The sequence below is a fragment of the Oryctolagus cuniculus genome, chromosome 7, assembly GCF_964237555.1.
Source record: "Oryctolagus cuniculus chromosome 7, mOryCun1.1, whole genome shotgun sequence".
Taxonomy (NCBI): domain Eukaryota; kingdom Metazoa; phylum Chordata; class Mammalia; order Lagomorpha; family Leporidae; genus Oryctolagus; species Oryctolagus cuniculus.
In genome coordinates, this window is record NC_091438.1 from 144,058,235 (window position 1) to 144,082,620 (window position 24,386).

At 50.8% G+C, this 24,386-nt stretch overlaps 1 protein-coding gene across 1 annotated transcript in view; it reads left to right on the forward strand.

The window, feature by feature from the left end:
• The first annotated feature begins 14,755 nt into the window (after window positions 1-14,755).
• WASF2 (WASP family member 2) overlaps window positions 14,756-24,386 on the forward strand; it is a 94,921-nt gene continuing 85,290 nt past the window's right edge. Inside the window, exon 1 of the mRNA XM_002716090.5 lies at window positions 14,756-14,955. The gene's annotated coding sequence lies outside the window, so the exon portion shown is untranslated. The remainder of the gene's footprint in view (window positions 14,956-24,386) is intronic.

Here is a 24,386-nt window from a genome sequence, read left to right on the forward strand (position 1 = left end):
AAAAAAAAATGCACATTGAGTTGTGACTTCCACCAGGCACAGCTTGCGACTGTCCTAGCCCTGGGGTTGTTCCCAGGGTCAGCCCCCTTGCAGCCAAGTGTCCTGGAAAGGTAAGGAAGACTGGACTTGGGAGTCCAGAGACCTTGCAATGAGCCTGGGTTCAGCCCTTGCAATTTGCTGTGTGACCTCAGGCAGGTCACCAGCCTTCTCTGGGCCTGAGTCTGCAAAACAGGGAAGGGAGGATCAGATGACCTAAGTGGGGTGGGGAGCCCAGGAACCAGCTCCAGCCAGCTGCAGCAATGTTGCCTGCCCTCCAAGTTAGAGGCATGGGGGCCCTGGGGGTCCGGAAGCCGAGGACAGGCAGTCTTTCTTCTGCGCTGGCCCAGGGACCCTGCAGGTTGGCAGGCCCCACAGCCTGAGAGCGCCTTTCAGGCTGCAAGGGGCCTTCCTGTGACTTCACAGCGGCCCTGCCCCTGCGCCCCTCCTCCCCAGCCTCACCAGAGGGAAGCAGGCAGCATCCCGCCCAAGGGCACTGGCCGGCAAGTGGCTGTGCTTTGGCCTGCCTTCCCTCCCACCCGCACGTCAGCCCCCACCGGCCGGCCCTGCAAAGCGGCAGGTCTCCTGGGCCGGGAGGAATCTGCCAGGCGAGGCGTGGTCTTTTTCCTCTCTTGTTTCTTGGCTTGTTTTCCCAGTCCTCCAACAGCCGCCTCCTGCAAAAGCCTCCGGGTGCTGTGCGGGAACATTTTTCCTTTAAAAAAAAAAAAAAAAGAGCGAGACGGAGAGGAAGAGAGAGAAAAATGCAGCCATGGTTTGAGTAGAAAAGCAACCAACTCCTTAATCCTCCCCTTGTAACCCCTGGCTCCACAGCGCTTGGCTCCGGGCGCTGGGAGGGAGGCCCGGGCTTGTCCCCCACTTGCCCCCTCCTCACCGCCCCCACAGCCCTCCAGGGTTTGGTCTGACTTTTGGAGCCAGGAGGAAAGTGGTTGAGAAAACTGGGGGTGCAGGCCCTTGGCTGGGGACTTGGCCCCCCCTGCCCACGTGGCTGCCTTCTGCAGGGGTTTCTGGGTCTGGAATGTTCTTCCCTAACCTGCTACCCCTCTGGCAGCATCCAGGCCTTTGTTCCAGGTCCTTGGGAACCCCCACCCACCCACTGTCTCCCATCTCTGTCCCATGGCCCAGCCCAGGGCTCCCCTTCCTTTTTCTGGTGAAAACCGTCCTACTTTTTATCTGTCTGGTGACACTCGTGTCCCGTCCTCGGCTCTGCCGGAAGGACCCTGCATTGTCTGCGGTATGTGCCAGGGCCCCGGTCAGTGCCTGGAGTCTCCTGGGTACTTTGCGTGCCTTTCTTTCTTTCTTTCTTTCTTTCTTTCTTTCTTTCTTTCTTTCTTCCTTTCTTCCTTTCTTCCTTTCTTCCTTTCTTCCTTTCTTCCTTTCTTCCTTTCTTCCTTTCTTCCTTTCTTCCTTTCTTCCTTTCTTCCTTTCTTTCTTTCCTTTTTTTTTTAAGATTTACTTATTTTATTTGAAAGTCAGAGTTAGAGAGAGAAGGACAGGCAGAGAGAGAGAGAAAGAGAGAGAGAGAGAGGTCTTCCATCTGCTGGTTCACTCCCCAATTGTCCCCAACCCCTAACAGCAGGAGCTGTGCGGATCTGAAGCCAGGAGTTTCTTCCGGGTCTCCCACGTGGGTGCAGGAGCCCAAAGACTTGGGCCATCTTCTACTGCTTTCCCAGGCCATAGCAGAGAGCTGGATCGGAAGTGGAGCGGCTGGGTTTTGCACTGGCACCCATATGGGATGCCAGCACTGCAGGCAGAGGCTTAACCCGCTACTCGACAGCGCCTGCCCCTTGCGTGTTTCTTAAATGAATGAATTCAGGCCATGAGCCATGAGCAGGAATATTTAAAACAAGCTCAGGAAGGGACCTTTGGCTATGATAGCCCTGGTAAAGTCCTCCCTGGCTCCCCACACCCTCGGGACCAGTCCCGTCCTCCGTGTCTCCCTCTCCCCTGGCCTCTGGGCCTCTGCCAATGAACTGCCCTCCTGGCCGGCCCTTCCCCACCTCTCACCTGGTGACTCCCTCAGTTGCCCCAGGAGCACAGCAGGCAGGTATTTAGAGCACCAGCAAGGAGCAACCTCCACACTTTTTGTTTTCCAAGAATTTGATCCTTGATAATTAAACAAACATTGAAATAGTATTCATGGGAAAAATCAACTTTTTTGGCATTCCTTCCTCTTATTTTATGAATAGCATTGGGTTTTTCTGTTGAATTTTTACACATTTTTTTCTATCCCCAAACCCAAAATCACTAAGCTGTCTGGGGCCCGATTAATATTGTTCAACTTTCACAGCAGAATCGGGCCCAGCACTGACCCCACACGTGCTGCTCTCCAGCCTTTCTTCACCCAGTGCTCTTCGTAGGGTCTGGGCTACACATCAGATTCTCTGTCCCCACTTAACTGTCCTGAGGAACTCCTACTCTCCCTTCAAGACCCCATCCAAATGGCCCCTGCTCTGTAAGCATGTTCCAGTATCCCGGTAGAGTTAAGTTATCTTAACTCTCTCAACAGCCCCTGCTATAACTGGTGTCTCCCTCTTTGCTTGTAATATTTTTTTCCACTTTATTTATTTGAAAGAGCTTCAGAGAGAGAGGGAGGGAAGGAGGAAAGGAGAGAGAGAGAGAGAGATTTTCTATCTGCTGGTTTACTCCTCAGATGTCTGTAATGGCCAGATGTGCTGGGCCAGGCCCAAAGCCAGGAGCCTGGAGCTTCATCTGGGTCTCTCAAATGGGTGACAGGGGCACAAGCACCTGGGACATCTTCCTCCACTTTTCCCAGGCCGTTAGCAGAGAATGGGATCAGAAACAGAGCAGCAGGGACTCGAACTAGTGCCTACATGGGATGCTGGTGCCACTGGCTGCAGCTTTACCCACTGTGCTATAACACCGGCCCCATAATTTTTTTTAAAGATTATTTTTTATTTCAAAGTGAGAGTTACGAGAGAGAGAGAGAGAGAGAGAGAGATCGATCTTCTATTTCTGGTTCACTCCCCAAATGGCCACAATGGCCAGGACTGGGCCAGGTTGAAGGCAGGAGCCAGGAGATTCCTCCAGGTCTCCCACATGGCGGCAGGCGCCCAAGCACTTGGGCCATCCTCTGCTGTTTTCCCAGGCCACAGCAGAGAGCTGGATTGGAAGTGGAGCAGCCAGGACTCGAACCAGCCCCACATAGGATACTGGCGCTGCAGGTGGCGGCTCAACCCGCGGCACCACAGCGCCGGCCCTGGCCCCATAATTTTTTATGTGTGTAATCTCCCCCAGCAGATTGGGACCCACTGGAGGGCAGAGCTGGGTGGCCTGATCCCTGGCTCCTCTGCCCTCAGCACTTTGCAGGAGTCTGGTCAGAGCAGGAACAGACTGCAAAAATCACAAAGGAGGTACCATTCGGGCAGGGTTTTGAGGGTGAGAGGGAAGAGAATGACACGCAGCTGCTGAGGACATGGAGTCAGTGCAGATGAAGGCAAGTCACCAGGATCATCATGGCAGCTGTCACTAAGTGTACCTCGGTGTGATGGCCAGGGACACAGACGCAGGGCCCGGCGTCGTGGTGTGTGTGCTAAGCCCCCACATGGGACACCTGCATTCCATATTTGAGCACCAGTCGGAGTCCTGGCTGCCCTAATTCTGATTTAGTTCCTTGCTAATGCACCTGGGAAACAGGTGATATCCCAAGCACTTGGGTTCCTGTCACTCTTGTGGGAGACCCAAGTGGGGCTCCTGGCTCCTGGCTTCAGCCTGCGACAGCCTTGGACGTTGTGGCCACTGGAGTAGTAAGCCAGAGGATGGAAGATCTCTCTCTCTCTCTCTCTCTTATTTATTTATTCATTTATTTGAAAGGTGGAGTTAGAGAGAGGGACAGGCAGAAGCAGAGGCAGAGAGATGGATCATCCATCCACTGGTTCACTCCCCAGATGGCCACAACATCCAGGGCTGGCCCAAACCGAAGCCAGGAGCCAAGAGCTTTATCTGGGTCTCCCATGTGGATGCAGGGGCCCAAGCACTTGGGCCATCTTCCACTGCTGCTTCCCAGGCGCATTAATAGGGAGCTGGATCAGAAGTGGAGCAGCCAGGACACGAACAGTGCCCATATGGGATGCCAGTGCTACAGACAGCAGCTTATCCTGCTATGCCACAGCTCCAGCCCCTCAAATAAATACATCTTTAAAAAAGAAGAAAACGGAGCTAGAGTTGTGGCAGAAAGAGTAAAGCCGCAGCCTGCAGCTATGCCAACATCCCATATGAGTGCCGGTTCATGTCCCAGCTGCTCCACTTCTGATCCAGCTCCCTGCGAATGACCTGGGAAAGGCAGCAGAGGACGGCCCAAGTGCTTGGACTCCTGTTACATATGTGGGAGACCTGAATGAAGCTCCTGGCTCCTGGCTTCAGCCTGGCTCAGCCAGGGCTATTGCAGCCATCTGGGCTGGGGTTGGGGGAGGAGAAGTCAGCAGATGAAGCTGTCTCTCTCTGTCTCTGTCTCTGTCTCTCCCTCTCTCTGTAACTGTGACTTTTAAATAAATAAATACATCTTTAAAAAGAAGAATTAAAAACACAGAGATCCAGCTCTACCCCTTGCTGGCTGGGTGAGCGTGGGCAGGTTATAAGATCTCTCTGTGCCTCTGTTTCCTCGTCTGTAAAATGGGGGTAGCAACGGCGTCAGGAACGAGCCAGGTGCACACAGGCGGTCGCTGAGTGCTGTGCCAGGCACGCACGCCCCGGGTGTGTTTGCTGGCCTCCCTGTGCTCACTACTGCGGAGCAGAGCGCTTTCATCTGCCGGCTCCCTCCGTCCTCACAGCAGCCTGAGAGCAGGGGTTGTTGATCCCTCTCACAAAGGAAGGAGGGAGGCGGAAGCCAGCCAAGCAGCTTGCTAAGGTCACTTGCTGTGTAGGGAATGGAACTCGAACCCAGGTCTCTCTGGCCTCGCCGCCCACCCATGTTCCTTGATGGTGGCACCTGCCTGCAGGAGGAGGGGGCGGGGGAGGAGGTGGCACAGTGGGAAGGTGGGGAGGCTTCCCTGAGCTGGGGCCTGGAAGCAGAGCGGCAGGCATTTTTCCAGGGCTTTCAATTCTGTCTGCCTCTTCTAAGCAGGTGAAAACCCCCACGGAGGCCCTTCCCTTCCCTGAGTCCCCTCCTCCTCTCCCCCTCCCAGCGCAGGGGATGAGGGAGGGATGGGAGGGGGAGGTCAGGCAGGCTGCGTGGGGCTGCAGGGGAGGGGAGTGCGGAGGTGGGGAGGTGGGGGAGCATCGCGCCAGATCTTTCCCCTCCAGCAGCTCCTCTTCCCCATCAAAGGCGCTCCAGGAGCAGCGAACATTCCAGGTGGAAGGAATGGCCCATGCAAAGGCTGCAGGCACCGGGCAATGTCGTGGAGGCGGGGAGGCCTGGGGCCCGGCTGGAACCCGGCTCAGCTGCAGCTGAGGTTGGGGCCCCCTGGGATTGCTAGTGAAGAACTTGTTTGACGAGAGAGAGAGAGAGAGAGAGAGAGAGAGAGAGCGAGCCTGAGAGCATTCCAGGATCTGAGCACAGTGCTCTTGAACCCTCTTTGCTCAGATGGGGTGGGGGCCTGATTCTTCACACTCCCCTGCCTTGTCCCTGACCTTGGAATGCCTCAGCTGGCTGGGCCCTCCCAGCTCGGTACCAGGCACTGGCTCATGGCTTTTTACCAGTCTCGCATTGCATTTTCTCTCCAGCTCTGCAAGATGGGTGTTCTTCACTCCGTTTTCTGGATGAGAAAACTGATGGCTTATACAGCATGTCCTGGGTTGGGCGGGGCAGAATGGGCATGCCTGGGGCCTTGGCCCCGTTTCCAGATGCCATTTGCGCCTGCTGTACCCACTCAGCTGCTCTGCCGAAGTACTTGGCATCCCCATAGCAACAGCAAGAGGCACTCTTGTGTGGACGGTGCTGAGTGTATGCGGGCGTCCGTTCTGCTGCTCACAACAGCCTGAGGCACAGCTCTTATCATCCCTATTTCAGAGATCAGGAAACTGAGGCTGTGTGTGTGTGTGTGTGTGTGTGTGTGACTTGGCCAAGATGGCAGAGCCCTCAAGCGGCAGGCCTGGGACTCAGACACGGTTCTGGTGATTCTCAAGGTCTTTTTGCTTCTCATCGCACAGGAAGAGGGTCTGGTGCCTGCTCTTAGCAGGGAGCAGGCAGGGACTGGTTTTCCTGATCCCTAGGGAAAGATCAGGGCTTTGGAACCCGGGGACTTGCGACAGCCCGTAATTTCTGGCTGCAGGTGACACCTCCAACTCCTTGGAAAGCCCACCCCTCGGGGCGGCAGGGTGCCCTCCTCCCCGCTCCACCGCTGACTCTGGATTCCAGCTGCACTGCTTCCTCTCTGTGCGTCCTTCCCCTCTTTTGTGAAATAAGGATGATAATAAAGGCCTCATTTATTGTTTTAAACATTTATTAATTTATTTGAGAGGGAGAGATGGAGAAAGATCTCCCATCCATTGATTCACTCCCCAAATGCTTGCAACAGCCAGGGATGGACCAGGCTAAATCCAGGAGCCCAGAACTCAATCCAGGTCTCCCATGTGGGTTGTGGGGACGCAGATACGTCACCCCTCCTCCTGTGCCTCTCAAGGTGTGCATTAGCATGAAGCTGGAATCAGAAGTGGAGCTGCTACCTGAACTCCAGTGCTCCTGTATGGGATGTGCATGGCCCAAGAGGAGTTGTGAATGCTGTGCCCAATGCTGGCTCTATGAATTTTACTATTATTATTATTTTTTAAAGATTTGTTTTATTTATTTGAAAGGCAGAATTACAGAGAGAGAGAAAGGGAGAGACAGTTCTCTGGTTCACTTCCCAAATGGCTGCAATGGTCAGAATTGGGCCAATTCAAAGCCAGGAGCCAGGAGCTTCTTCCGGGTCTCCCATGTGGGTGCAGGGGCCCAAGCACCTGGGCCATCTTTCACTGCTTTCCCAGGCCATTAGCACAGAGCTGGATAGGAAGAAGACAGCCTGTATACAAACTGTAGCCCATATGGGATGCCGGCGCCACAGAGGTTTAGCCTACTATGCCATAGCGCCTGCCCCTTTGTTTTGTGTTTTCTTTTGTTGTTGTTTTAAGATTTATTTTATTTATTTGAAAGGCAGAGTTAGAGAGAGAGAGGGAGAGAGATCTTTCATCCTCTACTTTACTCCCTAAGTGGCCACAATGGTCAGGGCTGGGCCAGGTCAAAACCAGGAGCCGGAAATTCCACTGGGGTCTCCTATGTGGGGAGCAGGGGCCCAGGTACATGGACCAAGTGCTGCTCTTCCCAGGTGCATTAGCAGGGAGCTGGATCAGAAGTGGAGCAGAGGGACTTGAACTGGCGCTCATAGGAGATATCTGCATTGCAGGGGCAGCTTGAGCTGCTGTGTCACAACACCAGCCCCTAGAACTTGTTTTGTAGGACTTCTATGAGGATGGATGACCTAATGCATGTAAAGCAATTGGCACATGCTGGGCAGACAGTAAGTACTCACTAAATGTTGCTGCTTCCGAATATTACTGTTAACACGCTCAGTCCCACCTCCTCTGAAGGCAACTTGTCTGTCTGTATTGCCTAAAAGGAAGGCTCCTGTTGTCAGACAACCCTCAAACAAAGTTCCAGAATCTTTTTTTTTTTTCATAAAAAAAGATATATTTTTAGGGGCCAGTACTATGGCACAGCGAGTCAACTTGCCACTTACAACACCAGCATCCCATATCCTAGTGATGGTTCAAGTCCTAGCTGCTCCACTTCCAGTCCAGCTTCCTGTTAGTGTGCCTGGGGAGGCAAGAGAAGACAACCCAGGTATTTGGATCCCTGCCACCCATGTGGGAGACACAGATGGAGTTCTTGATTCCTGGCTTTGGCTTGGCCTAGCTCTGATTGTTGCAGCCATTTTAAGAATGAATTCCTGGCCGGCGCCGCGGCTCACTAGGCTAATCCTCCACCTTGCGGCGCCGGCACACCGGGTTCTAGTCCCGGTCGGGGTGCCGGATTCTGTCCCGGTTGCCCCTCTTCCAGGCCAGTTCTCTGCTGTGGCCAGGGAGTGCAGTGGAGGATGGCCCAAGTGCTTGTGCCCTGCACCCCATGAGAGACCAGGAGAAGTACCTGGCTCCTGCCTTTGGATCAGCGTGGTGCGCCGGCTGCAGCGCGCTGGCCTCAGCGGCCATTGGAGGGTGAACCAAAGGCAAAGGAAGACCTTTCTCTCTGTCTTTCTCTCTTACTGTCCACTCTGCCTGTCAAAAAAAAAAAAAAAAAAAAAAAAAAAGAATGAATTCCTGGGGCTGGTGCTGTGGTGCAGTGAGTTAAAGCCACAGCCTGCAGTGCCGGCATCCCATATGGACACTGGTTCAAGTCCTGGCTGCTCCACTTCTGATCCAGCTCTCTGCTATGGCCTGGGGAAGCAGTAGATGACTCAAGAGTTTGGGCTCCTGTACCTGCATGGGAGACCCGGAAGAAGCTCCTGACTCTTGGCTTCAGATCAGCTCCGCTCTGGCCGTTGTGGTCATTTGGGGAGTGAGCCAGCAAATGGAAGACCTCTCTCTCTGGCTCTACCTCTCTCTATAACTCTTTCAAATAAATAAAATAAATCTTTAAAATAAAATACCTTTCTTTAAAAAAAAAGTGAATCAGCAAATGGAAGATGTCTCTTTGTCACTTTACCTTTAAAACAAGCAAATCAATCAATAAATCCTCTTTTAAAATAAAAAAATATATAGATATTTTAATTTGAGAAGCAGAGGTGGGGGGCCTCTCATCCACTATTTACTCCCCAAATGCCCACCATGGCCAGGGTTGGGTTAGTCTGGGAGCCTGGAACTCAGTCCAGGTCTCCTGTGAGAATTGCAGGAACCCAATCACCTGGGCTGTTCCTGCTATCTCTCATGGTCCGCATTAGCAGGAAGCTGGATCCAGGAGCCCAAGTCAGAAACTATACCCAGGCGTTTTGGTGTGGTATGCAGGTGTCTCAGTTGCTAGGTCAAACGCCTGCCCTCACCTTGCCCTCCCCACCCCCACATCTTATTTTCCAGTGCTGGTGAGGAACTGCTGATATCAGCAACATAAGGGTAGGAGTAGGTGTTTGGCCCAGTGCTTAAGCAGCTGCCTGGGGCTCCTACATCCCATATCAGAGCACCTGGGTTTGACTCTCCCCCTTGTGAGCCACACTCTGGGAGGCAGCAGGTGACGGCCCAAAAGTTGAGTTGCATCCACCCACATAGGATGCCTCAACTGAGTTCTAGGCTCCTGGCCTGGCCCAGCCCCAGCCCCAGCCCCAGCCGGGGCAGGCATCTGGCCAGTGCGTTAGCTCTCTCTCTCTTGAAAAAAAGGAAAACAAAAGGTACACTACATATTGAAAATAGCAATAATAATGTGAAGGTACTTCAAAAAGTTTGTGAAAAATGATTAAGCTTGGGAGCAGGTGATTGGTACAGTGGCTAAGAAGCAGCTTAGGGTGCCCACACCCCTCACAGGCGTGCCTAGATTTGAGGCCTGGCTCCACTTCCCATTCCAGCTTCCTGCTGACGTGCGCTTTGGGAGACAGCAGATGAAGGCTCAAGTACTCGGATCCCTGCTACCCACTTGGGAGACCTGGATTAAGATCCAGACTCCTGGCTTCAGCCTGGCCCAGCAGAGACTGTTGTGGCCATTTGCAGAGTAAACCAGAGGATAGAAGATCTCTTTCTTTCTTTCTTCCTCTTTCAGTCTTTTTTTCTCTGCCTTTCAAATAAAACAAAATTAAATACAATTTTAGGGACCGGCCCTGTGGTGTAGCATGGGCACTGGTTCGAATCCTGGCTGATCCACTTCCCATCTAGCGCCCTGCTAATGCATCTGGAAAAAGCAGCAGAGGATGGCCCAAGTCCTTGGGCCCCTGCACCTACGTGGGAGACCCAGAAGAATCTCCTGGCTCCTGGCTTTGGATCATCCCCGTTCCAGCTATTGAGGCCATTTGGGGAGTGAACCAGTCAATGGAAAATCTCTCTCTGTAATTTGGTCCTTTAAATAAATAAATAAATAAATAATTTAAAACACATATTTAAAGTAAAAATAGATGTTTATTTTGGTGCAAAAATTGTGAGGGGCAGGCATTGTGGCACAGCAGGTTAAGCTGCCACTTGGATGCCTGCATCCCCTGTCAGAGTGCCTGGTTCCTCTGCTTCTTGTCTAACTTCCTGCCAATGCCCCTGTGAAGCAGCATACGATGGCTCAACTACTTGGGGATTCTGTGGGAGACCCAGATGAGCTCCTGGCTCTTGATTTTGTCACTGTCCAATCCTGCCTGTTGCGGGCATTGGAGAAGTGAACCAGCAGATGGAAAAATCTGTCTTCTCTCTCCCTGTGTGTGTATGTGTGTGTCTCCCCCTCTGTCACTCTTTCAAATAAATACATAAATAAATCTTTTTTTTTTTTACAGATCTACTTTATTTATTTGAAAGGCAGAGTTACACAGAGAAGGAAAGAGAGAGAGGTAATGCCTGGAGTAGGTGGTTCATGGGGGTACATCTGCTCATGAAGGTGGGAGATTGGGAGAAGCTTTGCAGACAAAAGGAAGGTGGGGTGTGGAAGCCGTGCAGGCCAGGGAACAGCCAGCAGCAGTGGGGAGGGAGACCAGAGCACATGGAGCATGGGAGCCACCACAGGGAGTACCCTGGCGATTGCTGGGTGAATGAGGGTGCTACAAGGAAGGGAAACTGACTTTGACAGTGGGGCTGTTAGCCAGGAGTCTCTGCTGGTCTTACAGTCCCTAAAAGAACGCAAGCTTTGAGGCAGACCCTCCTGGGTTTATTCATTTATTCGTTCTTTGACAAAGAGTTCCCACTTGCTAGTGCCCACAACTGCCAGGTGGAGCTGGAACTCCAGCCCAGGCCCTCCAACACAACACAGGACCCGAGCATCCTAACCAGCAACCTGCTGTGCCAAATGCCCACCCCTGCCTGGGTTTAAATCTTCTAATTTTATTTTTAAAAAAGATTTATGTATTGAGGGCCAGCACTGTGGCATGGCAGGTAAAGCCAGGGTCTACGGTGCCCAACATCCCATAATGGGTACCATTTCAAGACCCAGCTGCTCCACTTTCCATCCAGCTCCCTGCTAATGTGTCTGGGAAAGTAGCAGGATATGGCCCAAGTGCTTGGGACCCTGCACCCACGTGGGAGACCTGGAAGAAGCTCCTGGCTCCTGGCTTCGGCCTGGCCCAGCACTGACCATTGCAACCATTTGGAGGCTGAACCAGCAAGTGGAAGATCTCTCTCTCTCTCTCTCTCTCTGCCTCTCCTTCTCTCTCTCTCTCTGTCTATAACCCTGCATTTCTGCCTTTCAAATAAATAAATAAACCTTAAAGAAAAAAAGATTCACTTAGGGGCCAGCGTTGTAGTGTAATGGGTTAAATCACCGCCTGCAGTACCAGCATCCCATATCGGCACTGGTTCAAATCCTGGCTGCTCCACTTCCAATCCAGCTCCTGGCTAATGGGCCTGAGAAAGCATCAGAAGATGGCCCAAGTCCGTGGGTCCCTGCACCCATGTGGAAGATCCAGATGAAGCTCCTGGCTCCTGGCTTCTGGCTTCATTGTGGCTATTTGAGAGTGAACCAGGATACTCCCTGTGGTGGCTCCCATGCTCTGTGTGCTCTGGCCTCCCTCCCCACTGCTGCTGGCTGTCCCCTGGCCTGCACGGCTTCCACACCCCACCTTCCTTTTGTCTGCAAAGCTTCTCCCAATCTCCCACCTTCATGAGCAGATGTACCCCCATGAACCACCTACTCCAGGCATTACCTCTTCTGGAAGCTTCCTTTGATGCCACCCCGTCGCCTGATGCTCACTCAAAAATACATGTCGTACCCTGCCTTCTTGTTCCTTACCACATTCCTTACTGCGTTTTGATTTCATGCTCATTTGTTTCAAGAGGCTTTTTTCCTCTAAGACTGAGATCCACGAGGCCTGAGCCTGTTCTGCTCACCGCTGTAGCTGAGCCATTGGCAGGCTGCCCTTCCTGCCGCAGGTGCTTCATGGTTTCTTATTGAATGGATGAGTCCAGGAATGGATAAATCACTACCAGAACCTGACAGGCACAATTCAGTAATACCACCATGAACCCAGTGTTGCCCCGCAATCGCCATGTTGCCCCCATTTTAAAAAAGGGGTAGGTGAAGTTCGCAGCTAGAAACTGGTGGGGCTTGGATTCGAACTCAGGTCACTCTGACCCTAAAGCCGCTGCCTTCTGCGCAGCCGCCTCCCAGCCCCTGGCAGCCGCAGCTAGGATTTAAATAGCCGTTCGTTGTCAGGCCACATATCCCAAACTGAGCCCGGAGGACACCAACGCAGACGGCACAGAGGCTCTGGGACACCACCCATTTGGCTGTCTCTACCCTTCTAGCATCTTGGGCTGCTCCCCCTCCCATTCCCTTCTTGGCCTCCTTCCTTTCCAGGGAGGGAAAAGGACTTGGAATTGCAGCCAAGACAGCCCTTCTGGGAAAAACAGTCCTGCGGTGAACGGAGCCCTGTTCTGACAGCAGAGACCTGGCGCGGAGGCTGCCCCGCCTAGGGCCCACAGTGGTGTCGCTGCCTCTCCTGGAGCGCTGTGTCCTGTCCTCAGCCACCATTCTTCACTCTTGATCCCTAAGATCCCAGAAACAGCTCGGACACACCCCTAAAGTCACTTTTCCTCAGGAACCTTGGTGACTAACCCTAGCCTGGGGGTTGCCTGTGCCCCGTGACTGGAGAGATGAGGGACTGGTCTGGCTCCCTTAAGATCTTTCCTGGAATGGGAAGGGGATGGGGCGGGGCCTGAGGGGCAGAAATGCAGGAATGGAAGGCCAAAGACAGGAGGGCACTCACCTCAAAATAAGTGTTCATGGTAAAATGAATTAAAAGGTAAGTTTATTTTGGTGCAGAATATATATAGTTTTTTCTTTTTTTGTTTGTTTATTTTAAGATTTAAGATTTAAGGTTTATTTTATTTAGGGGCTGGTGTTGTGGCACAGCACGTTAAAGCCCTGGCCTTCAGAGACAGTATCTCATACGGTGCCCGTTGGAGCTGCTCCACTTCCGATCCAGCTCCCTGCTAATGTGTCTGGGAAAGCAGTAAAGGACGGCCCAAGTCCTTGGGTCCCTGCACCCATGTGGGAGACCCAGAAGAAGCTCCTGGCTCAGGCTCAGCTTTGGCCATTGCGGCCATTTGGAGAGTGCAGGAGCAGATGGAAGACCTTGCTCTCTCTCTCTCTCTACTTCTCTCTGTAACTGCCTTTCAAATAAATAAAATAAAGTAAAAATAAATATTTTTTATAAAAAAATATTTAGGGGGCCAGCACTGTGGCATAGCAGTTGCCTGCAGTGCCGTCATCCCATATAGATGCTGGTTCGAGACCCGGCTGCTTCACTTCTGATCCAGCTCTCTGCTATGGCCTGGGAAGGCAGTGGAAGATGGCCCAAGTCCTTGGGCCCCTGCACCCACATGGAAAATCTGGATCGGCCCAGCTCTGGCCGTTGCGGCCATTTGGAGTGTGAACCAGCGGATGGAAGACCTCTCTCTGCCTCTGCCTTTGCCTCTCTGTAACTCTGTCTTTCAAATAAAAAGTTACAGAGAGGGAGAGACAGATCTTCCATCCCCTGGTTCTCTCCCCAGACGGTTGCAACAGCCAGGAATGAGCCAGGCCGAAGCCAGAAGCCAGAAGCCAGAAGCTTCTTCTAGGCCTCCCACGTGGGTGCAGGGGCCCAAGCGCTTGGACCAACTCCTGCTGCTTTCCCAGGCACGTTAGCCGGGAGCTGGATCAAAGTGAAGCAGCCAGGATTGGAACTAGCGGCCACACTGGATGAAGGTGTTGCAGGCAGCAGCTTAACCCGCCAGGCCACAGCGTCGGCCCCAAGTGTTTTTCATAATACATATCTCCCACTCCCTTTTTGAAGACCCTTCCTACAGGTTTGAACTCCATGGCTGGGTGAATCATTCAATACCCAGGAGACAATACCGTTTTCTCTTCTGCAAGATGAGGACATGTGCCTTACAGGGTTGCTGTAGAGAACTAAGGGAGATCTTTGGGCTCACATTATCCAGCCGCAGCCTTTTGGGGATCGACAAGACGTCCACAGGCTCACTCATGCGTGAATTCTCAACAACCAGCCCAGGATGTGAGGCAGACACAAGGCGCCTATTTTACAGAAGGACAAACTGAGACTCAGATGGGTTGCGAGAGTCTGAGCTGCTCGTTGCACTGGGTTCCAGCTCCTCTGACCTAGGCCTTTGACAACCAGCTCCCAGCCCCGGCTGGGCCCTCGCCCCGGGTGGGGTACTTCAGCGCGCGGACTGGAACCTGTGACTCACTCTCCCCACCCTACTTACTTCCCGCCCGGTTCAAGACTAAAGGGACAAAACTATCTGCAACTTGAGGGGTGATCCCATGAAGTTCACGGGCTTGGTCCCTTCCTTCCACCAACTATACAGCTTCTTTGAACCCTAATGAGACGAATTCGTCTTTTAACACACTTCAGACTTTCTTGGGTGGGATTTTTCTACTCCGAATTTAGGAGCTGATTTGCCTTAGTCTCCACCCCCACTTCACTTGGTCTGCGCCCCGCTGTTTACTCTGATTGCGGAAGTCGCTCGGGTGGAGCTCCCGGGACAGTACCCTTGGGTACGTCTTTTGCGTAGTTATTTAACTGGCATTCCACTCAGGCCAATGGAATGCCTGGAAGTGCCCGGTGGGTGGGGCAGGGAACCAATCAGGACGGTTGGCGGGGTGTGTCTGCGTCCCGGGGCGGGGAATCGCGTAATGGCGGACTCGGGCCGGGCGAGCGCGGCTGGGGGCGTAGCGCGTTGAGGGGGGTCCGGCTGTGTGGCAGCCCGCGAGGCGGTCCGCGGGGCCACACCCCGTGCGGAGACGGGGCGGCCGGCCGGCCCTTCTTGTCGCTGAGGGCGACCGCGCGAGGCCAGGTGAGCAACAAGTCCCCCTTGGGCGGGCCCCGCGGTGAGGCGCGGGCCCCCGCCGGGCCGCCCCTCTCGCGCCGCGCCGGGTCCCGGGGGAGAGGGTGCCGCGCCTCCTGCTGCGGCGGAGGCCGGGCGAGCGGTCAGCGCGGGGTGGCGTCTTAGTCCATCCCAGCTCAGGGGGTGACCCGGAGTCCCCTCGGAGACTTGGAGGGACCCCCAAGTGTGAGAGGCCGCGCAAGTGCCCCGACGTGACTCGGCTCTGCCTCCAACTCTCTGTCGGTGTGATCTTGAGCAAGTCACTTCCTTCTCTGGGCCTCGGTTTCCCCGTTTGTAAAATGAGAGTTTTGTCAGCGGACGCACGAGAGTTGGGTGGCAGCTCTTGGCCGAGGGCTTGGGCAAGTTCTTCCCCAGGCCCAGCCTCAGTTTCCTTGTCCGGCGCGCTGGGCTGCCAGGTGGAGGACCGGACAGGGACCGAGTGTGTGTGGTTGACAGCATGGAGGCGAGGCGGCCGGAGGGACAGTTTTGTAGGGCTGTCCAAACAATCAGGGAAGAGAAGGGCATCTTTGGGGCCTTTTGGGGGCTGGGATTGGAATGGAGCCCCCGAAGGCAGCAGAGTTTAGAGGAGGGACATTTATGGCTTCCTGCTACGTGCCAGCCTCTGGTCCTTGTTTTTTGCAGCTACCTTTGAGAAGTTAACACATAGGAAACTGAGTTTCAGAGGAGTGAAGTTTCTTCTCCAGGGTCACCCAGTAAAGAGCAGAACTTGCCAGCAGCGTTAAGGGCGAGGACTAAGTCGCTGCTCACTTAAAAGGCGGCAGTAGGGAAGTCTGCTTTGTCACAGATGGGGGAGGGGGCTGGCCCAGACACGCGCGGGGTCGTGGTGTCTGCACACGTCCAGGTCGAAAGGACCGTTTCTGAGCTGAAAAAGTCACTCTGGAGCCAGGACGCCAGGGAGCTCCGTGGCATCCCGGGGCCGTGGCCTCCAGAGGAAAGTTCACCACGCGTTGGTGAAGAGGCTTGACCTGTGACTCAGGGTGCTGCCGGCCCAGTGGCTTTTTCCTCCTCCCGAGGAAGGCTGGGTTTTCCTGCGATGAGAGGAATTTCCCATTTCTTAGTTCACATTTCTTTGGATTCCTTGGGGTGAAATGTTCAGTAGCCTGCTTCTGATTAAACTTCACGTTCTTTTCTTCGTGTTCCTGTTACCTGAGTTCTAGATGAGTGAAGATTGTAGATTTGGGGTAGGAGGTCATTGGTTACTATAAATTGCAGCCTTTAATTTTTCCAAACCTCAGAGCTTTTGGTTCATCACAATGGTGGGACTGGCTGTGGGTATTGTTCTCATGTGTCAATGGTGGAGAAGAAAATTGGAAGAGGAAGTTGCTGAGAAAGAGGGCGTCTCTTAGCAGTGGAGCCAATATGTATTTCTTTGTTTGAAATTCTAAAACCAGAAAAGCAACAACTAGAGGAGGAAGGAAGGAAAGAACTGTGAAACTCTTCTTCCTGTTCAGATATCTGTAAGAGCTGTCCCCGTCTCTATCTGTGTCCAAGGCTCTACTTTCACAGAAAAGCCAGTTGTAACTCGCTAGACATTCGGAAATTGGCTTCTAGAATGAAATAACTTTAAATCCTAAACCCCTCAGATGAATTTTTGCAAGATTAGAACATTTTCATTGAGCAGCGTATTTATCAATGGGTAATTCTTTTTCTCAACACGATTAGTAGGCCAATCTTTGGCTGTCCTTTAGCTGTGATTTACATCAGTGGATTTCAACACAAGAGGAATTGATTTAGATAATACAGGATGCAAATGTCACCATCACTTGAAAAACATATAATGAGGTTTTCAGTTTTTGACATTTGTTAAAATTTTTTTAGTACTTTATTTTCCAGGAGTGTGTGTGTGTGTGTGTGTGTGTGTGTATGTGTGTGAGTGAGTGTGAGAGAGAGAGAATTGCTGAGACTTTGAATTTGTTGTATATGAAGATCTACCATCGTTTTCAGTAGAAGCTATATTTTCTTTATATGAAGGCTTAGTCTTAATTAGTCTATCTTGCCCCCTCCCCCAAATTAGTTTTTGGGACCAGATGTGCCCCTGAGATTAGATATTTTTGGAGCTTAGAAGGGAAATATACTACATATAGTATGGATTTTATAACACCAGAGAGAGGTCTGGGCAGCACATTACTGTTTGTAGTAAATTGCTGAATGTTCACAGTAACTGGGCTAAATAAATATTATAAGTAACTTCATGTCATGTTTTGCCACCAAATGAATAATGAAAGTTTGTCACAGTCTTTTGGATTTTTTAATTAAAATTAAGGGATCGTGGACCTCTGTAGGTAAAACTTTTTTTTTTTAATTATTTATTTGAAAGGCAGAGACAGAGAGGTCTTCCATCCACTGGTTCACTCTCCAGATTGCTGCAACAGCCAGAGCTGGGCCGATCCAAAGCCAGGAGCTAGGAGCTTCTGGGTTTCCCACGTGGGCACAGGCGCTCAAGGACTTGGGCCATCTTCTACTGCTTTTCCAGGCCATAGCAGAGAGCTGGATTGGAAGTGAAGCAGCTGGGACTGGAACTGGCGCCCATATGGGATGCTGGCATTGTAGGCGGCGGCTTTACCTCCCACACCATAGCGTCAGCCTTTTCTATAGGTAAAGCTTAAATGATGATAAGAACAATTACAAGGAAAAATAGTATTTATTTATTTTTTAAAAGATTTATTTTTTTTTTTTTGACAGGCAGAGTTAGACAGTGAGAGACAGACAGAGAGAAAGGTCTTCCTTCCATTGGTTCACCCCTCAAATGGCCGCTACGGCCGGTGCTGCGCCGATCTGAAACCAGGAGCCAGGTGCCTCCTCCTGGTCTCCCATGCGGGTGCAGGCCCCAAGCACTTGGGCCATCCTCCACTGCCTTCCCGGGCCACAGCAGAGAGCTGGACTGGAAGAGGAACAACCGGGACAGAATCCAGCGCCCCAACCGGGACTAGAACCCGGGGTGCCGGCGCCGCAGGTGGAGGATTAGCCTAGTGAGCCGTGGCGCTGGCCAAAAGATTTTTATTTACTTGAAAGATAGAGTTATAGACAGTGAGAGGGAGAGCCAGAGAGAAAGGTCTTCCATCCCCTGGTTTACTCCCCAAATGCCCACAATGGCCAGAGCTAAGCCTATCTGAAGCCAGGAGCCAGGAGCTTCTTCTGGGTCTCCCATGCAGGTGCAGGGGCCCAAGGACGTGGGCCATCTTCTACTGCTTTCCCAGGCCATAGCAGAGAGCTGGGTTGAAAGTGGAACAGCTGGAACTCGAACTCGGCACCCATATGGCATGCTGGCACCACAGGTGGAAGATTAACATACTGAGCCACAGCGCCAGCCCCAGAAAAATAGTATTTATTTAAAAGTCATGGGTGGGGCTAGCGCTGTGGCACAGTGGTTAACGCCCTAGCCTGAAGCGCTGCCACGGGCGCCAGTTCTAGGTTCTAGTCTCGGCTGCTCCTTTTCCGATCCAGCTCTCTGCTATGGCCTGAGAAAGCAGTAGAAGATGGCCCAAGTGCTTGGGCCCCTGCACCCGTGTGGGAGACCTGGAAGAAGATCCTGGCTTCTGGCTTCAGATTGGCGCAGTTCCAGCCATTGCAGCCATCTGGGGAGTGAACCAGTGGATGGAAGACTTCTCTGTCTCTACCTCTTTCTGTAACTCTTTCAAATAAATAAAATAAATCTTTAAAAAGAAGTCATGGGTACTAAAAACAGTACTACATAACAGACATCTTTTTTCATTTCTTCCATTTATTTATTTATTTTAAAGATTTATTTATTTATTTGAAAGTCAGAGTTAGAAGAGAGGCAGAGAGAGAGAGAGAGGTCGTCCATCCACTTGGTTCACTGGCCGCAATGGCTGGAGTTGAGCTGGTTCGAAGCCAGGAGCCAGGAGCTTCTGGGTCTCTCACAGGGGTGCAGGGGCCTAAGCACTTGGGCCATCTTTTACTGCTTTCTCAGGCCACAGCAGAGATGGATCAGAAGTAGAGCAGCTGGGACTTGAACCATATGGGATGCCAGCATAGTGGCTGCACCGCTATGCCACAGTGCTGACCCTGATTTCTGCCATTTAAAAATCTCGTTCTAATTAAAACGTGCCTGATGTGCATTTTTCCTTACATATCAAAATTTATCTTTTAATATCCTTACTAGTCTTTGAGGTGTTAGAATGGCACCTTCTGCCTCTTTTTAAATAGTAACCTACAGGGTTATTTCTCATCATTTTTTCTATAGCAATTAAGAGAATTGTACCTTTTTTCATATAATTCAGAGAAAGACTAATAAAGTGAGGATTAGGGCTGGTTCTATGGTGTAGTGAGTAAAGCTGCTGCCTGCAGTGCCGGAATCCCATATGGGTACCGGTTTGAGTCCTGGCTGCTCCTCTTCCAATCCAGCTCTCTGCTATGGCCTAGGAAAGCAGTAGAAGATGGCCCAAGTCCTTAGGCCCCTGCAACCACGTTGGAGACCCAGAAGTTCCTGGCTCCTGGCTTTGGATTGGCACAGCTTCGGCTGTTGCAGCCAATTGGGGAGTGAACCAGCGGATGGAAGACTCTCTCACTCTCTCACTCTCTCTCTCTCTCTGCCTCACCTTCTCTCTTTGTGTGTAACTCTCACTTTCAAATAAATAAATAAATCTATAAAAAAATAAAGTGATGTTTATAGATTCAAGTTTAAAGCCGATTTTTCCCTTTAGGGTGGTCTTAAGTATGTTATAATTACCGCTAGATGGGATTTGGGTCAAAGTTTTTTTATTTTTAATTCACAAAGCTTCCATAAATTGTACCTCGTCATGGAGTTTACTAAAATGTTTAGATTATTTTTATTTTATTTTTAAAAAATTACTTATTGGGGCTGTCGCTTTGGCACAGCGGGTTAACGCCCTGGCCTGAAGTGCCAGCATCCCATATAGGTGCCGGTTCGAGACCCGGCTGCTCCACTTCTCATCTAGCTCTCTGCTATGACCTGGGAAAGCAGTAGAAGATGGCCCAAGTGCTTGAGCCCCTGTACCCACGTGGGAGACCCAGAAGAAGTTCCTGGCTCCTGGCTTCGGATCGGTGCAGCTCTGGCTGTTGCAGCCATCTGGGGAGTGAACCAGCAGATGAAAGACCTCTCTCTCTGTCTCTACCTCTCTCTGTAACTGTCTTTCAATTAAATAAAATCTTAAAAAAATTATTTATTTATTTGAAAGGCAGAGCATCAGAGAGAGAAGGGAAAGAGAATAAAAGATCAACATCTCCCATATGTTGGTTCACTCTCCAACTGGCTGCAACAACCAGAGCTGGGCCAGGACAAAGCAAGGAGCCAGGAGCTCCATCCTGGTCTGCCACATGAGTGGCAGGAGCCCAAGTATTTGGGCCATCTTCTGCTGCCTTCCTGGGTGCATTAGTAGGGAGCTAGATTGGAAGTGGAGTAGCAGGGACCTGAATCAGCGCCCATATGGGATGCCAGCGTGGTGGGTGGAGGCTTAACCTAATACACCACAGCACTGGCTCTGAGTGGTTTCTTTAAATGGCCAAGGGTCTCTAGGGGCATTTTTTTTTAAAGCTACTCTGAGCTTTCCTTGGACACCTCCTATAGAGAGTGAAGTGGACTGGTATTATTGGGTCTGGCGCCTTAGACCGCTCGGCCATCCTGACACACTGGACTGGTATTATTGGAAGATGAAGAATTATTTCTTCTCATTGAAAGAAGCCCCACAGTAGCATGGGTTTGAGGAATTCTGTCCTTCAGGAACCATATGTGCACCTGGTGTGAGGGCCTCAGTTCATTCTGTAGTTCTCAGAATGGCACCTTCACTGTAGTAGATAAAAGGGGCGTGGAAAATGTATCAGGAGTTAGAGGTGGAGTTGGTGTATGATTGTACTAAGGAATAGAAACATTTCTTATCCAGACTACCCAGTTTGTTCTGCTGTGTAAGCACTAACAATATAATGCAAAGGGATTATGATAAGACTAACATCCTATTCCAGGTTTCCGTGTTGCGACTGGGTAAGTTCTTGGAGGAAAGTACTGTATTCTACATTTCTTTTGCATTCTTTTTTTTTAAACAACATGCCTAACAGGCTCTCTCTCTCTCTCTCTTTTTTTTTTTTTTTTTTTTAAGATTTATTTATTTATTTTGAAAGGCAGAGTTATAGAGAGGTCTTCTATCTGCTGGTCTACTCCCCAAATGACCTCAAAGGCTGGCTGGAGCTAGGCTGATTCGAAGCCAGGAGCTTCCTCTGGGTGTCTTACATGGGTGCAGGGGCCCAAGAGCTTGAATCACCTTCCACTGCTTTCCCAGACCATAGCAGAGAGCTGGATTGGAAGTGGAGCAGCCAGGTCAGGAATTGGCGCCCATACAAGATGCTGGCACTACAGGTGGAGGCTTTACCCACTATACCACAGCACAGGCCCGCTTCTTTTGCATTCTGTAATACTTAAAGGCCATGGCCTCACTCTTGTCTTGTATCAGATTTTCCCATAAAAATATATATATCTGGTCTGGGAGTTCTGATGTTAATATGCAGCCAGTGTTAAGAACCATTGATATAATGTGGGGCTGGCGCCGTGGCTCACTTGGTTGATCTTCTACCTGCAGCACCAGCATCCCATGTGGGTGCCGGGTTCTGGTCCCGGTTGCTCCTCTTCCAAGCCAGCTCTTTGCTGTGGCCCGGGAAGGCAGTGGAGGATGGCCCAAGTAGTTGGGCCCTGCACCCACGTGGAAGACCAGGAGGAGGCACCTGGCTCCTGGTTTCGGATTGGCGCAGCGCCGGCTGTAGCGGCCATTTGAGGGGTGAACCAACAGAAGGAAGATCTTTCTGTCTCTCTCTCTCGCTGTCTAACTCTGTCAAAACAAAAAACAAAAAACAAAAAAAAACCATTGATATAATATATTAAGTGTTCCGTAAATATGTTTTGATTAGTTTTCTATTTTTCTTGGCATGAGTTGAATATGGTAGAAGAGGACTCAGATATTTTCGTAAGCTAAAAATACTTTTCCAAGATACCAACACATCTAGGAAAGGCATTGTGGTATAGTGGGTTAAGCCACTACTTGGGATGGCTGCATTCTGTATTGAAGTGCCTGATTGGAGTTCTGGCTACTCTGCTTCTGATCCAGCTTCCTGTTAATGTGCCTGGGAGGCAGCAAATGATGGCTCAGGTATCTGAGACCCTGTCACTCTTACAGGAGACCTGGCTGGAGTTCCTGGCTTCTGGCTTCTGGCTTCTGGCTCCGCCGTAGCTGTTGCAGGTATTTGGGCAGTGAACCAGCAGATGGAAGATCTCTGTCTCTTCCTCTGTCACTCTACCTTTCAAATGCATGAATCAATTTTTAAAAGTAGTTTTATTTATTTGAGAGAGTTACAGATAGAAAGGTCTTCTGTCCTCTGGTTCACCCCTAAATGGCTGCAACAGCTGGAGCTAGGCTGATCTGAAGCCAGGATCCAAGAACTTCTTCTGGGTCACCCATGCATGTGAAGGGACCCAAGCACTTGGGCCATCTTCTGCTGCTTTCCCAGGCCATTAGCAGGGAGCTGGGTAGGAAGAAGAGCAACTGGGACACAAACTGGAGCCCATATGGGATGCTGGTGCTGCAAGCAGAGGCATAGTCTACAACACGACAGCACCTGCACCTTATTTACTTTTTTTTTTTTTTTTAAAAGATTTGTTTATTTGAAAGGCAGAATGACAGAGAAAGAGAGAGATGTTCAATCCACTGGTTCATTTCCAAGATGGTGGGTCCAGCTGAAACCAGGATCCTGGAATTCCATCCAGGTCTCCCACCTGTGGGTGGTAGTGGTCTAAACACTTGGGCCATCTTCTGCTTTCCTAGTTGTGTTAACAGGGAACTAGATTGGAAATGGAGCAGCCAGAACTTGAACCATCAGTCATATGGGATAATATGGGATACTTACATTGCAGGCAGCAGCTTAACTTGTTGCTGTACAACAGTGGCTCCCAAATAAATAAATAAATAAACAAATAAATAAGTCTTTAAGAAAATAGCAACACATCTAACAGTTGGCAGATCTCTATATTTTTTTTTAAAGATTATTTATTTGAAAGTCAAAGTTACACAGAGAAAGAAGGAGAAGCAGAGAGAGAGTGTCTTCCATCCTCTGGTTTACTCCCCAGTTGGCCGCAATGGTCGGAGCTGTGCTGATCCGAAGGACTGAGCCAGGAGCTTCCTCCAGGTCTCCCACATGAGTACAGGGGCCTAAGGACTTGGGCCATCTTCTACTGCTTTCCCAGGCCATAACAGAGAGCTGGATCGAAGTGGAGCAGCCAGTACATGAACTGGTGCTTATATGGGAGGCCAGCACTGGAGGTGGCAGCTTTACCTGCTGCGCCACAGTGCTGGGCCCACATCTGTACTCTTAGTTCATTGTTGGCAGCTCTGTCAGTATCAGCACCTTCACTTTCTTACCTAGGCAGAATTAGATGCACAAAGTATTAAACTAAAAGTTTTGTTTACTACTTAAGTGGTGATCTTACTAAGATTGATTAGGGTGGCAACTGCTAACTTAGGAATAGATAGAAATGCAGAATTCTTGGGGATTTGTGAGGATGGCAGGCCAGAGAAAGAGGGGAAAGTTGTAATCTGAAGGGTTTACAACACATAGTATAGTACATGGCACATAATTGATGTGCCATAGCTTATTATTTATTTTTAAAAAATATTTATTTATTTATTTATTTGAAAGGCAGAAGTAGAGAGAAATCTGTCTGCTGGTTCACTTGCCAAATGGCTGCAATGGCTGAAGTGGGCTGATCTGAAGCCAGGAGCCAGGAGCTTCTTCTGGGTCTCCCATGTGAATGCAGGGGCCCAAGTACTTGGGCCATCTTCTGCTGCTTTCCCAGGCACATTTGCAGGGAGCTAGATCGGAAGAGGAGCAGCCAGGACTTGAATGGGCGCCCAAAGGGGATGCCAGCACTGCAGGCAGTGGCTTTACCCACTATACCACAGCACTAGTCCTTTATTATTATTGTCTTAAATATTATTTATTTGAAAGAGTGACAGAGAGTGTGTGTCTTAAGTGGGTCACAGGGACTCAAGTACTTGCACCATCACCTACTGCCTCCCGGGGTATGCATTAGCAAGAAGCCGGAACAGAGAGCAGAGCTGGGACCCAGACCCAGGCACTCAGATAGAGGATGTGCGTGTCCCAAGCAGAGGCTTTACTGTTGCCCCTCAGTGCCTGCTCTAAGACTAGGAATATTTAAGCACAATTCTGGTTTCTACCTCCAGATGCCAGTGGCCTCCTCCTCCCACCTCAGTTGTGGTAACTAAAAATGGCTCTAGACATTGTCACATGCACCCTTGGGGGCACTGAATTAACAGGAGTAGGGGAAGTGGAGTAGGAGAAGGAAGTGAGTGTAGATGTTCTCAGGTACTGTTCTGCTTTTTTTTTTTTTTTGACAGGCA